Source organism: Denticeps clupeoides, chromosome 1 (assembly GCF_900700375.1).
Source record: "Denticeps clupeoides chromosome 1, fDenClu1.1, whole genome shotgun sequence".
Lineage (NCBI taxonomy): Eukaryota > Metazoa > Chordata > Actinopteri > Clupeiformes > Denticipitidae > Denticeps > Denticeps clupeoides.
The window spans coordinates 24,007,775-24,023,606 of NC_041707.1; positions in this window are offsets into that span (position 1 = coordinate 24,007,775).

The window sequence follows — 15,832 nt, forward strand, 5'->3', positions numbered from 1 at the left end:
CACCCTATCTCCCTCTCCCTACTTTCTTACTTTGTGTATTTCAGGGTGGAGAGGCAGTAGAAATGGCACATGTTGACCTGCTCAATAGAAGTAAACACAAGCAGCTAGAGGCAGTAACATGTCACTGGTGATAAATAAAATAAAGACCAGTTTAAGAAAAAATGGTGAGTAATACCAGCCGCCAACATCCCAAAAATGTTTCAAGAGTGGGACTAAATGGAGATTCTCCTAAAATTGGTTAAGATTGATTGAGATTTCTGCCCAAACTTTGACACACATGAGATTAACTTGCAAGTCTCACTCAGGGAGAAAAAAAAATAGATGCAGCAGGCATAAGTAACAGTTTTATTTTCTTCTCATTACCATACAGGGGGCGCAATTGAAGTATTAAAAAGATCTTATTTTGCATTCTGATGGGGATTGGTTGAAAGTGCAGCTTGATTTTTCCAGGCTAAGATACAAGTCATAATAATATAAAAATAAACCACCCTGCTTCTGCTAAGTCTATGTGATTCTGTAGCACGGGCCCCGTCATGCTGCTGCCAACGTTGTGGATATAGCCTCCATGATCTGGAAAGTGTGGGCAGGGATGACCACTCTCACCACTTCAGTGGTCATTTGGTATGCTCAGATGGTGCATGGGACTGACACCGCACAGCCCACAACTACTGATATACAGTCTCACCACTTCCTCAGATGAGAATTTAAAGCTGTGATTTACAGTCACATGCTAGAGCCGTGGATTGCCAGCTGGGCCGTCTTGAGTCAGGTTGTGGGTATGAGAAATGAGGGCGGGCAGGTGTCAAAGTCCTGCGACTTTCTTTACATGAAACCATAAATCTGAAAAAAAAGCAAGCTGGATGTCTCCAAGCATCGTTTCCCAGGACGTATAGCTCCAGTGGTAAATGGGACTCAAGCTGGATCCCAGCCAACCAATTAGCTTTAGTTTGCTAGCTCAGGATGAAAAAGTTGCTGATTTTTCTGTCTGCTGCTCTGTGACTGCTCTCTTGTCTTTCGTTTCTCTCTTTACCTCAGGGGAGGGAAATGTCATGAATTCTGTGCTGTGCTGTGTGCTTTGTACAACATGTTTATTTACCCTGATCAAGCACATAATGCTTTAGTCTATTTTTTTACCAGGAATAAGCTACATATTATTACAACTTTGATCAGTGCGGTAAAGCATCAAAAGTACCATCATGGCAAAAAAACCATCCGGAGTAGTTTTGCGTGCAGGACATTTTATGAATTCTTATGTGCTCCAACTGACAGCCGCAAACAGGAACTGCCATTCTCTTACAATGGATCATCCAGTGCGGCACTTCAACTACATTCCTTGATGCTGTTTTGCTTGGAATCCACAGCCCCAGGGAAGCTACTGGACGGGAAATGTCCTGTACGTCCAGGACTTACTTGCTCGAGAGTCACAAGCAGAAGATGTGGTGTGTGTTTAATAAGGGTGGGACGAACTCACTTTGAACTTTTGCTGTGCGTCAGTACAAGAGGGAGAAAGGAAAATATTGTGAGACATCTGTCTTTTATGTCCACCTGCTCCCCCCTCAACAGTGTGTTCTTTGGCAAAGGGGCATGCTACAATATCTAGTCCATCTATGAGAAGAAGTTATAGACAAGGCCAGATAGTGGGCTTGGTCACTGATACTTATTTGTATAAAACCAGTATCTATAATTAATAATTAATGCTGGACTGTTAGCGTCTGATCCGTTACCTTTGGGGTTACCAATGTGAAATGTATTAAAGAAAAATAGCTCCATATAGGTTTTATGAGAGCAGCACGTTGAAACAGTGACTCAGACGACACTAAAGCTACCAGGAAGGTGCTGCTATACCTTTAATTCTGGAGACCCTACCGCTCAGTAACCAGTCTGTAAATCATCCTGCTTATACGCAAGATGAAGTATGGGGAGTCACCTGGGGAGGCCGCCACTGCACTCAAAGCTCCCAGAGGAACCATGCAGAATGGCAGATGGCCAAATAAAAATTATCTCTGCCAAGATCCATACAGTATTATATACACTGACGCAACCAGTACATATCTGAATAAAACAGGGGGGGGGGAGTTTGGCTTCCCTGTTTGTACATACATGCATCAGGCTATTATTCAACCATTAACAACAACAAATGATGCTATTCATGAGCCATAAAAACGAATGAGTCATGAATCTTTTGCCTCTTGGTCACACTTTAGTCTGTCACTGTACTGCTCTTGAATAGCTCAGGCCATGTGTATAAGGCACATACACAAATGGAAATATTATAAACAGAATGTAAATTGACCTGTTTTTGATATAATTCCATCTTCCAGTGGCATCCTAATAGCATCTTTCTTGTTTTTAATTATGTGTGGAATGCTTAGGTTCAGTGTAAAAGTTAAGCCATTGGAGAAGAAATGGGATAAGTTAGCATTGCATTGCTGACCTAATTGTTGTGAACAGCAGTCAACGACACCACATTTTAATCAGTGATACCCATATACAGGATTTGGCAGATGCTTTTATTCAGAGCGACTTACATAAACGCTTTAAGATGTCTATCATTGTAATTACTCATTTGGTTTACAAGGACCCGGTCTGCAAATAAATATTCATTTACTATCCTTTACTGCTCAGTTCTGTTACCATGGGACACAGCTCCTGAAGCCCATCCTGGGATGTTGGGTGCAGACTCACCCAGGGTAGGGCACCAGCCCACCACAAGGTGCACACACACATCATTCAATAAAACACTCACATCTACGGTCAAATCAGATTTGCCAATCCACCTAGAGTGCTTGCCTTATACAGTGGAAGGAAACCAGTGCCAACATGGTGAGCATTCAAACTCCACACAGGACCAAGCTGGGATTTAAACTCACAACATTGGAGGTGTGAGGCCATATCGCATCACAGTGCACATCTTAACTGCTGCATCACAGTGCCGTTCTGAAAGAAAAAATACCCATTCGTCTATAGTCAGATGTGGGACAATGTTGAGTGATGCAGACTTGTCTCTACACCTAAGGTGTAGAAGAGGAATTAAAACCAAGGGGAGAAATCACCCAACAACAACCCGACAGTGAAAAGACACAAACAGGGCAGCTGTATAAAGGCATACACAGTTGAAAACAATCCGGAATCAAAGTAAAACAGGACATACATAAAAATCCATTCTGAACCCTGAGACCCAGAATATGCCCTTCTGAACCGGATCCTGACACTGAGGCTATTGTGGATGGAGTGAGGGATCTGGTAAACAACGCTAGTTTAAAGCTCCATAAACATTAGAAAGCCTCAAGTCATTGTGACTTTCCATCCCTTAAATTTATTCAGGATCAATGGCATGCACCTTTTTTCTGGAGAACAATTATTCATTGACTGAACTGGTTAATCATTCATGAGAAAAGGCCACATGTCTATTCTGAATCATTTTTAATAATTTTGTAACAGTGTATATGTCTAAAAGTTATTGGTTAAGCCACACCGAGGATTGTTATTGTGGGAATAACATCCTCAAGAGGCCAATTAACTTCTTTACCATCACAGAAAGGTAGACTAAGAGATAAAGCCCAAGAGGACTGCGTGAACTGATGTATGAAGAAGAGAGGACAGTCATGGATTCTAGGTAATGTACACGCAGTGATGGTTTTACCTTAAACAGACTTTGCCTCAAATTCTCTTGGCTAAGAGGAAAAAAATGAAACTCAGCAAAAAAATTGGAATTTTTCCTGTAAGGCAAGAATGTGCCAGAAGACATTTTTTTACAGAATGAAACTGCAGTGGGATCCCAAATGTCAGTGCCCATTCCTTTCCTTAGCCAGAGCAGGAGCATCACTTCTGCTGCAAGTGCCCTGCGCTGCCACGGATACAGCAAACAAACCAGCACAATACATCACAGTCATTGGCTGGCCACAGGCCAGAGTTAATGTAACATGGTCATTTGCCAGAAAATGCTGCTTATGTCATCCCATTTTCTCCCTTCCCTTTGGTAGACGCTGTACAAGACAGTGCAGCAGTAAGAAGGTAAAAGGGAGGTGTGAGATACACACACACACACACACAATAAAAATGATATTCATTGGTAGTTTTATTAATTTTGATTTTGTGGTATGTGCAATTCTGCAAACAATGTATTCCTCTAAATGACGTTTGCATTATATCAGCTAAAACTCAGAGAGAACTGTGTATACACACTCAATGTTTGGAGTATTTATGCAAGTGACTGGGATTTAACCAGTGGAATGGGGAGAAGGAAGATTTCATTTTGTGTGTAATCTCATTTGAAAATAAATGCAGTCCCAATTATAACATTAAAATTACAAAGCACAACATCTTCATTGTTTAGCATAGCATATGAAAATAATGCACTGGAATTTGATTAGTTTCAAGTCTCAGTAAATCCTCTTCAATGATAAAATGAGAGCTGTGTGACCGGCTTCTGACATATTGGGAGAAATGCTGAAACAATGACTGTTTTCTAGGTCATGAATGCATCTTTTAGTCAGCTTGTTTCTTGCTATTGTTGATTGTGACCACTTTGCCCCCTTATAATGGAGCAGAGGTTTTAACAGGGCTCATTTGGCTTCCTTCTGAGTTTCATTGTAAACATGAAACATAATAATTATTCCATTGCACAATTTTGAATTTGTTCCAATGCCAAGTGAAAAATAAAATGGTTTAAAACTCTCTGAGCTGAACAACAAGAGCTTATGGTCAATAACAGAATATGTTATGTTTACCAGTGGCAACCCTGGCAAAGTCACAGCCAAGCCCAGCCATCAGAATGAGCAAACATGATCTGACTCTGCCTGGCCCCCGATCAATACTGTGAGTTCATCTGAGGCCATTAAACTGCCAATTTGATTGATCCATCACCGATCTCCTCTATGGACTATTGCCACTAATAGTCGGTTGTGCAGGGATATTGTTTCTCAAGCCTAACTTCATTGTACGTCCGGGTAGTGAGTGGGGAAGACCGGCGTGTCAGTCAATCTGCCCATTGCAGTGTTAAGCAAAAAACTCTCTCAAGGTGAGAAACAGGAGCAATCACACTAGGCCTCGAGGGGGAAGATGCTGTGCCTGCACCAAACTTAATGAATCCCTCATTTAAATGTGTCTGTCACAATGCTGCTGCTGTGCTACTGCACAAACTTTCCACTGCAGAGCCATGGAACCAGAAATGAACCAAGATTCTGTTAGTCTGGTTCGTTCTCAGTAACATGTATGTGTGAGAATGGGTCTGTGATTTGTAAATAGGTCCATTCTTTCTTGCAATGCACATTTTGTGCTAAACTGTGCAATGACTACAAAGAAATCTTATGCAAAGAAATTCTGTGCATATATCGCAAATGTCCATAAAAATAATATTCGCCACAATTCCAGTCTGTTTTATAGAAAAAAGTCAATATTCAATAGTCAGTGACTGTCTATCGGAATTTTGGTTCTGTTGGCGACGAGAACATCTTTTCAGGATCTCACAAGTAGCTGTGTGATCAACCAGCTCTCTTCAAGTATGAAACAACTAACCAGTGATCCTTTTACAAAGGATTCCCCTCAGGAATCATACTTGGCATAAAATAATCTGGTTTTTCCTAGTCTTATTAAAAATATGTAATTCCAACCTATGCTGTTTACAACCTGCCACTTTCAAAATCAGTCAAGATTGGGTTAGAGTAAAAACTATTTAAAACTATTCAGAACTATTTAACATTATTTCAATACACGGTATACTGTGTACACTGTTGCACTGATATAAATCTCTCTTGAATCTTGAATCTTGAAGTATGTCCTGCATGCACAAGGTAGGGAAACAAGTGAAACACGTCTACAGGCCAATTGTGATGTTTTGTCTTATCCTGCTAACCCAGAAATCCTTCTTAGTTTGAATCCCGCCCAATGTCCTCTCCAGCCTGTTGTACTGTGTTTGTTGGCACCACTTTAAAGTGAAGGGACAACACCCAAGAAATAGGCGTAGCTGTATATTTATATTCATGTGTGTATGAGAGTGAGAGATGTTGTGTGAGATTGTGTGTTTATGTGTGGTTAAATGTCACAGGTGAGTAAAACATTCATTCGTAGTGGAGTCTACAGTAGAGTTGAAAGTTTTTAACAGATCTTCTTTATCAGAACAAAACACCATTTCCTTACCACTTAGGGAAGCGCTTGTATAACTGATCTCACTCAAAATGGCACCACCATGCAGTTTTCCAGGCCACTGGATTAAGTCATTGATTACACAACCATCCAAAACATGGGAGTGTTTCTATTCAATGCCAACCGAGTCAGTTGTCCAACTACTGGCAACCTGTGTAAATCCCATCAGACCACTAGCTCACATATGCCTGAGAGGGTCTGCCCTTCCCATCACGCACCACGATTAACATGCTCCGAGACTTGTTGCACATTGGCAGAGGAAGCATTATGTGTTCCCCAGGGAAAGACTAGCAAAGGGGAAAGAGCCATTGTCCATATTGAGGGCCTTTTAAGTACTTCCCTGGGAAAGCCTGGCCCATTCAGATACACCGTGACCCTTTTCACTGCGCACACTTGATGATTGTGTCTGATTTCCGCATCCGAATTGGACAGCTCCCACTAAGAAAATCTTTTTCCTTTACCAGGCTGCCCGGATCTTTGGCCTTGTGTGAAAATGACCGTCTGATATCAGATTAAGGACGAAATTATTCACCTTCCTTTTGACAGGAATATCTCATTTACTTGCACAGCTGTATGTGATCTATGAACTAGATATCTGAATTAGAGCTGTTTATACCTATGGCATCTGCTAAATTCCTCATGAACTTTAACTTCAGTGTTATATTTTGAACTGGTGATGGTATGTGTCAGTTTAAGGATTTGTGTTCCCGTAATTTCAATGCTTTGTGTGCCTGCAGAGCATATGGGAAAGTACAGTTTTAAAAACGTTGGTTTACTATCCTTCTGTTTGACAAGTGTATTACTACATTTCTTGAGTACTTTTATATGCTTATATAAGTATATGGTTTGTAAAAAAAAAAATCGATGTTTTCTACAGTTGTTTTCTAGCCGATTTGTAAACGCGTTTTCCAATCGAGAAGTCTAAAAAGTTAAATTGTTAGCTTTTATGTAACGGGATGGAACAGATGGTGTGTGGATAAGCGTGCTCTTACATCACATTTGGTTGTGGCCAGTTTCTCTGCAGCCTCTGTCTGGGGCTGCATTTTTTGGCCCCGCATCCAGAAAGTGAGCCGCGGATGCAGACCAACGTGTACCTGCTTAACCCCTCCCCCTATCCCGAGAGAGAGAGAGAGAGAGAGAGAGAGAGAGAGAGAGTAAATATGTCTCAGAAATAAATGACGTGTCCGGATATGTACGCGCATGTAGGAGTGTGTGCTTGTGGGAGAGAGAGAGAGAGAGAGAGAGAGAGACTGCAGCAGATACAGTAGAGTGCAGGGGGCGGGGCCAGGGAACATCACTAATCCAGTATTTCAGGTGCCCGAAGCCGCCGCGCGCTCACTCAACTGCTCGGGAGTCGCGCTCGGAACGTCGCGCTTCCCACGGAATTAATGAAGGGGCTGGAAAAGGAAGCGGAGAAACTAGCAAACCGGCTTCATTTCTAATACGCGCCAGTCGATTATATTAAAAAAAAAACAGACGAAGCGAGAAACTCCTCTTCGCTCCAGGTCCCAATGTGGACTGAATTGTGGATCTAACTCCGACTTCACAGGAGCAGAAACTGAGGAAAATTCTATCCGGGATTCGTCGCTGACACGGTAAGCGGCGGCCCCGCGCTGCCTCTCCGGTGTTCGGTGGAAAACTTTTCCTCGCCATTTTTCTGAGCTCCATTGCGCATGTGGAGGAAATGTACCTGATTCAGGTAAACAGGGCGGTCGCGACAGCGACAGCCCGCTGACACGAGCGTTGAAATGAAATAAACCCCCCGAAACGGGAGCAGCCGAGCGGGTGTTTACTGTGACCCAAGCCGCCGCGAGGCGTGTAACTTTATTCGTCGGTCGCCGTGTCGCATGTTTGTGGTGGAAGTCGCGGGCAGGCCCGAGAAGCAGCGAGCGGGTTGCTGCTGCTGCCGCCGCTGCTGCTGCTGCTGTTGTTTGTGTGTGGTTCTTAATTCTGAAGTATTATAATATCCGTACTGTTAACAGTGGTTGTGTCTTTCCCTACAGTTGGAAGTATAGAAGCTCCTGGCTCCGTTCCGCACGTTCACTGGTCGTAATGCGCCGCGTACTGTACGATCTGCCAAACCGCCTGCCGCATCGTAAATTTACCGAAGTAAATGCAGCGAGCTGCAACACACCTGCACATTCTTTCTCTTATTTAATCTGTAAATAACCTACATTAACTTTTTTTTTTTTGTACACTTGTTTAACTGTTTAACCATGATTGTACCCGCACGATGTAAACTTTCATTACGCTGTATTTGAGGAAAATAACTGGACAGATAATTAAGAATTCACGGGTATGAGGAAAACATTTTATATATATATATATATATATATATATATATATATATATATATATATTATATAAAATCTAGTTAATATGTGATTTTAATTATCATGAGCAGGGATGTGTAGGTTGTGGTCTTTGCTGCTGGAGTTGCGTGGAAACTCTGTCAAAGCTTCTGGTGATTCTGGAACCCCAGGCGTGATCATGATCAGGCTTCCTGTTTGGGCGAACATTGATGAGTAGTAGGCATGGGAGTGGCCCTGTTTATCTCTGCAGTGTTTATCCGGCCATCTGAACACGTTGTGACTGCTGCAGACACATCAAACTTGTGCATAATTTTCTTTTAACTTCTGTGTTCAGTGAGCAGGAGGAAGCTGGACTAGTGCGGGCTCCATCTGGCATACTTGTCATTTTTCACACGCTCAATTTTACCTTTCGCTGCTTTGTAGACCGTGCTGCACGCTAGTTAGTTCGGCCAGCATGATTGCTGAGCTGGGAGAAGTATGCGGTGCAACTGGCTGCCGTAGTTTCACCAATATGCAAACAATACGCTTCCTGGTGAAATGAATGAAATGAAATTGTTTGGGTGGAGTCTGCGGTGTGTAGTGTGTGTGTGTGTTTGATGATGTGGAATCAAGTTTGGACGTGTTTTCTCCTCCCCCTTCTCAGCATGGAAACTGTGATATCAGCCATGGTTGAGAACGCAGGAGTTACACGTACAGACACCTCTTACTCTGACGTATTTATGTAGGTTGTGATGATGCCTGGAATAAACGTCTGGTCAGTCACTCGCTCAGTGTAAAAATGTAAAGAACAGGACTAGTCATGTTTTATTTTGAACTAAACTCCTTTGGTCCTTTTACTACAACCATGGAAATTGTGTCTTGTGGTGAACACAGTGAAAATTTGTCTGTGTTCTTTGGTCCCTTCTTTTGATTATTAGTGCGGTGTGGTCATGTGGTGAGGGTGTGACTCAGTGTGGTGCAGATGGTGACCTGTTCACTGTTTTGGGACTAAGCCTGTGCAGTAGCTCTCAGGAAGCGCACGCAGGAAGTGGCTGCTGCATTGCTGCTTTGGCCAAACATCCCTCGCTGAGGCCTTCAGGGAATTAGGTTTCTCCTCTGTTGTTTCGGGGTTTCGGGAACGTGTCATGTTGCGTCCCAGCAGCCTTCTCCACGTCAGCTCCCCCCACCTACAAGTATTTCTCAGTTGTTGCTTATTTCTTTGTCAAGTTTGTTTTGTAAATATATATTATAATATTAGTGTGTGTGTGTGTGCGTGTGTGTGTGTGTGTATATATATATATATATATATATATATATATTAATCAAGCATGAAGTTCAAACTTATTTAAAACTGCCCTGTCAAACTTCAGCTCTTATGCTGCAATTATTTTGTTTTGTCCGGATTTCCTCCTGCGTGTTTTGGCCACAAACAAAATGGTCCCATGGTGCCACCCTGCACATCCTCCTCAAACCTTCGATTTGAAGATCATGCATGATGTGCTTTCAACTTTCTGCTGAGTGGCGTGTAGGGGTCCGAACATGGTATGGTGTGTTGTCAGGTGTCTTGTCCACTTTATGGTGGGGAAAAGTGGGGGTGTTGTTGCTTTTCATATGTAGTTCAGGGAAGAAAACATCTTGCACAGGAAGTTGTTCTTTTTCACAATAGATCTGCAATGCACCTTATTGTAAGGAGCAATGCAGTGTTCCGGTTTAGGAAAAAGTACTCCATAAATGTGAATTTGTAGATATAATGTCTCCAGGGGCAAGAATTTTATTACATTAGTAATGGCTCCTAACCCTTTCATTATAGCCCTCGGCGGATCTGCATTTCTGCTCTGAGGATCTCAGAAGGAGGTGGAGGAAAGCCTTGATCACTCTAGCGTGTGTGGTTCATAATGTCAGAGGTTTCCAGTTACATTTATACATGAGTTTCAATTAACAATTTAACAGCCATCGTCGTTTTCCTCTGGCTGCCCCCATTAGGGGTCGCCACAGCAGCCGGTTGTCCGCAAAATTGATTTGGGAAAAGTTTTACGTCTGATGCCCTTCCTGACTCAACCCTCACCATTTCCTCGGGTTTGGGAATGGCAGCAAGAAATGCACTGTTCTATGCATCCCCAGCTGCTGGGTTATCAATAAAACAGCCGTACAATGTAAAAAAGGTCTGTATAGAATTGTTGTAGATTTAAGTCTGTTCAAACATAAGTTTTTTTTCATTGACAGCAGGTCATGTGCCTTGCTGCAGTGAATAAATAATTTAGATTAATTTGTTTTACAGTAGATGCAGCACTGAGATGAAGAGATGTTTTAGCAGTTTGATTATTGCAGTAGCATTATTGAATGTGTATTTAGAATTCTCTTTGACAATTAGTTCTGCTAAAGCGCATTTCAGACTCTATAAAGATTTTCCCTATATGAAAATTAAAAGGCGCCTTTGTACACTCCAGTGAAGTGGTGCAGGTGATTAATGTTGTCTTCACAAGAAACTACTTTGCCAATTAGTAACAAGCTATACTGTGTGTGTGTGTGTGTGTTGTTCACTTTACATTTGGAGTTAATTAATTTCTGAATCAATCTCACGTGCTGTCAGTTAATCAAAACACTCTTGACTTTAGCACAGTAGGGCTATAAGTTATATCACTGTCAATAGGGAGATTCATTTAAGAACTGCTTGTGTATAAATCACCTCTCAGGACGTGACTCTCTCTAGCCTGTATTTCCATCCCAAGTGTGGATTATGAAGTCATAATGTGGAGGCAGAGGATAGTTTTCTTTGAATCAGTGAACATAATCAGCTAATTCTGCTCTCATATCCTGAGGATTATGGCTTCCACTGCAAAAGCATTTCATCATGCATTGTGATTAATTATCTCTCCGAGTTACAAGTGTCGAGGGGGCAACATGGAATTGTACTGGCTAAGGGATTTGAGGGGAGGTAGCCGAGCTGAGGGATTACAAATCGGCATGAAGAACACTGCTCTTGGGGTGGCAGCTGTTTCAGAATTCATTGGGACTGAGAACTGCGTGATTGTTAATTTTCTTAGTCTCAGGCAGCCCACTGAACGGCTGGACTTAGATCCTGAATGTGTTCTTACTACAAGATTAGAGAAATCCAGTAGCTTGTTAGATACAGAATTTCTGTGAAAGTCACATATTAGTGTGACAGAACTATCTTATCAGTGTGACCAACAGATCTGTGCTTACTGTTGATGCTCACATTATTCTTGGCTTCTCTGATGTTTTAAAAAACATTTACTGCATGTATTTGCTGCTAGTTTGTACGTTTAGTTTAGTACAGAATGTGGTGAAATGATAATGTCACGCTGATGTCACATGCCTCATGAGTAACCGGAGATGATGTCACTTTGCAAGAGTGGGGAGTGGTAGAGTCCTGTGAAATTTCAGTCACATAATTCAGAGAGCCAGTGGACAAAAAAAATTAGCCTACGTTTAGAAAGTCCAGTTCACTCTGCGAAGAGATTTTCAATAGAAAATAAAGAGAACACAAAAATAAGACCCCCTACATCTGAATGAATGAAATTTTCTTATTGAACACTATTTTATCAACCCTTCGAGGTCTTGATTTGGAGTCACACCCTAAATTAAAGTCAAAATGAGCCTCAGCAGTGGTGTGTGGCCTCCTCGTGCTTGTATGACTTTCCTACAACACCTGGACATGTTCCTGATTAGGTGGTGGATGGTCTCCTGTGAACCTTCTCTGGTCTCACAATTCGATTATGATTATCAATGCATCGATATCGATGAATCATGATGCATCCCATAAATTTTCAACATGGTCACATGATGTTTTCAAATACAAGAGTTAAGGTATCGTACACCTGGGTGGATGCTTTGATTTGCTACAATAAGCAGAAAAACAGTCTGTGTTCAGTTTGCACCCCCAACACCGCAAACGGCAAAAGAAATGCCTGGTTCACACCATGGTGTCAAGTGAACAGGGACTGAGCACAGACCATTTGTCTGCTCATTAGAGAGAATCTAATGTCCCTTTCGGACCAAATGCTCTGCGTGCATCACAGGCTCAGACCAAAAAGTATGCATGTTTTTCTAAACTCCTGATAAGAACATATACGATAATGTTGGGTTGTAGATCTCTGGACACTCAGAGACTGTTTGTTTGGTGGGCCAGCCCATAGCATCTTGCCTTCGTGTTGCTGGAACTGCTGACACACTCCAGCCACATGAGGTCTAGCATTGTCGTGCATTAGGAGGAACCCATTGCCAATTGCACCAGCATATTATCTCATAAGGGGTCTCAGGACCTCATCTCTGTAATGGCAGTCAGGCTACCTCTGGTGAGCACATGGAGGGCTGTGCCCCTCCCCAAAGAAATGCCACACCATTACTGACCCACTGCCAAACCAGTCATGCTGGAGGATGTTGTAGGCAGCAGAACATCTGTCAGACATCAGACAATTTTCAGACATCTGTCACATGTGCTCAGTGAACCTGCTTTCATCTGTGAAGAGCACAGGGTGCCAGTGGCGAATTAGCCAATTTTGGTTTTCTCTGGCAAATGCCAAACTTGCTGCATGGTGTTTGACTGTAAGTACCTGTGGACATTGTTCACTTATACCACCCTCATGGACCTGCATGGGGCAGTAGTGGCCTAGCGGTTAAGGAAGCGGCCCTGTTCGAATCCCGGTCTGCCAAGGTGCACTGAGGTGCCACTGAGGATAGTACCGTCCCCGCATACTGCTCCCCGGGCGCCTGTCATGGCTGCCCAGTGCTTATCAAGGGTGATGGGTTAAATCGAGAGGACTCATTTCGTTGTGTGCACCGTGTGCTGGAGGTTACTTTGCAGGGCTCTGGCAGTGATCCTCCTCTTCCTCCTTGCACAAAGGCAGAGGTAGCGATCCTGCTGCTGGGTTGTTGGTCTCCTACGGCCTCATTCACATCTCCTGATGTATTGGCCTGTCCTCCTGGTAGCACCTTAATGCTCTGGACCACTATGCTATGCCTTGATGTGGCTATCCTGCTCAAGCTGTACTACTGAGCCACTTGTGTGGGTTGTCTCATTCTACCACTAGAGTGAGAAAGCACCGCCAGCATTCAGAAGTGACCAAAACATCAGCCAGAAAGCATAGGAGCTGAGAATTGGTCTGTGGTCACCACCTGCAGAACACGCCTTTATTGGGGATGGCTTGCTAATTGCATATAATTTCATTTGCACAACAGCATGTGAAATTGTCAGTGTAAGTGGAGCAGTTTTCATAGAAGTGTGATTGACTTGGAGTTACATTCTGTTGTTTAAGTGTTCACTTTATTTATTTTTTAAGCAGTGTAGTTCTGTTCTAACAGCCTTAGTCCAGGCAAGGGATATGTCATGCAGGAACGAATGGCCATGACTGGTCAGCAACCTGCCATATGGGAAAGAAAACTGCTGGCCACCATGCAGGACTGTCTTTTGGTCTCCTCTGGTGTGTCATCACCAGACTGCAGCAGGTATAGTTTGCACCAGCGCATTATTGTCAGCAGTCACCAGAAATGATGTGTGCTGAGTCCACTTCAGGGACATTGAGGCAGGGGAGAAGGTAAAAGGCTGTTAATGGCTACAGTATGTGGGGAGAGTGGGGCCGTTAGATAAATCAAGTTAATAGCGGCACCTGGTGATTGATACCCATAAATTTGGTATGAGCACGTGTATATACATACACACATTTAAGCTTGGAGAACTGAGAACAGTGAAGTACTTTTAATCAAAAATGCAAGCTGAGCCTTTAGATTTTAGATTAAGGATTAGTAATTGATTTAAACGTAAAGTGAAGTGCTTGTCAATGTGATACACTGTAGCACAGCACACTGTGCACACAATGAAATGTGTCCTCTGCTTTTAACCCATCCCCCTTGGTGAGCAGTAGATTGAAAAACAAAACAAGAAAGCATTCATTTCCAACCCTTTATTCAACAACAGAACAAAAATCTTTAGAAAGTGCTCAAGCATGTTGCTCTTTGAGCTGTTTTAATAATAATAATAATAATAATAATAATAATAATGCTCAGTGGCACCTCATCGGCACCTTGTGGTTCGGGATTGGCGTCACGCGTGGTCTGTTTTAGCATGTACAAAAAAGCGCACGTAATGTGTGGTAGTGCAGAGCATATGGCGCTTTTCATAAAAACACGTTTTTTTTTTAGCTTAAAACCATGTGTTAAAATGCAGGCGAATCATGGCCCATATGGCCTTGTATCTTTCCTCTACCCTCTGCTCATTTTTTTCTTATTGGCTCCACCCAGTTTATCAGATGCCGAACTCTGCTAGCATCAGTGTGCGAGTGTTGAGTGTGTTTCGCTGCTCTCCACGTACAACTAAAAACAGAGATGTTCTTGAATGCGTTCTAGCTTTGGTCTAATCCCAGAGGCCTTGTCGTTTCGGCAACACTGGATTTAAGGCAACGCTTTGGAATGCTGTTGCCATGGAAGGCAGCAGCCTACATGGCAAATGTGCAGAGCACCTCAGTAAGGTTTTCTAGAAGTGGTTTCTGTTGGTGTTCTGTGTTTTTGTGGAACAATGAATGTGGAATGTGAAACAGCCAGTCGTACCATAAAACTGTGGCAATAGTTGAAAGTCAGTCATTGGGTCACATTGCAGTGTATGTTGTACATCTGGTTCAAAGGGCAGCTATGCTGACAAACTGGTTTTGAGTCCCAGCTCTGTCTAAACATGCAACAGTGTGCTTCACTGTTTGAACTCCAGCTACAAGAAATACACATGTTCAGTAGACTTTGTGTAATTTATATAACCAAATAGTATAGCTACACTTTTTTTTTTTCCTGCAGAATAGTACAGTAAGATAGTTTGAAACATATTTTGGCCCTAGTGCTTGCTTTTGTGGTGCAGATCTGTTTTTGTTAAATATATTAATTAAAATTCAGGTTTAAAGATCACAAACTTCAGATTCCAAACTGACACTGCCCAATTCTAGAGTTGTATTATTGAAGTGTTGGTTGTGGAGAAACTGGAGCTCTGCTCTGTGCATGTGACACATTCTCTCAAACAATGAGCTGAGAGTGTTGCCAACTAGGGTTGCTGCTTCCGCCCCTAACTACTGATATTCACCAGACACAACAATCCGAGTTTCAGCCATGGCACTAATGAGAGATCTTGGAAGTTCTGTGGTGTCACCTTGATGCTTAAATGCAACATTCATTATCAGTCATGTAAATTAAGCCAGTTTCTGTTAATGAATGACACCCACATAGACTAGAGATTAACTACGAACATGTGACCTTTTTTTTAGCCAGGATGCACATTTTCTGTGCCTGTAGCCTTAAATGCAAACAAGCACAATGTTTGCTACAGACAGGAAGTCGTGTTACCATTAACCCACTGGTTCTTCGATACATGTGTGCTCATTTTCACATCCAGTCACCGA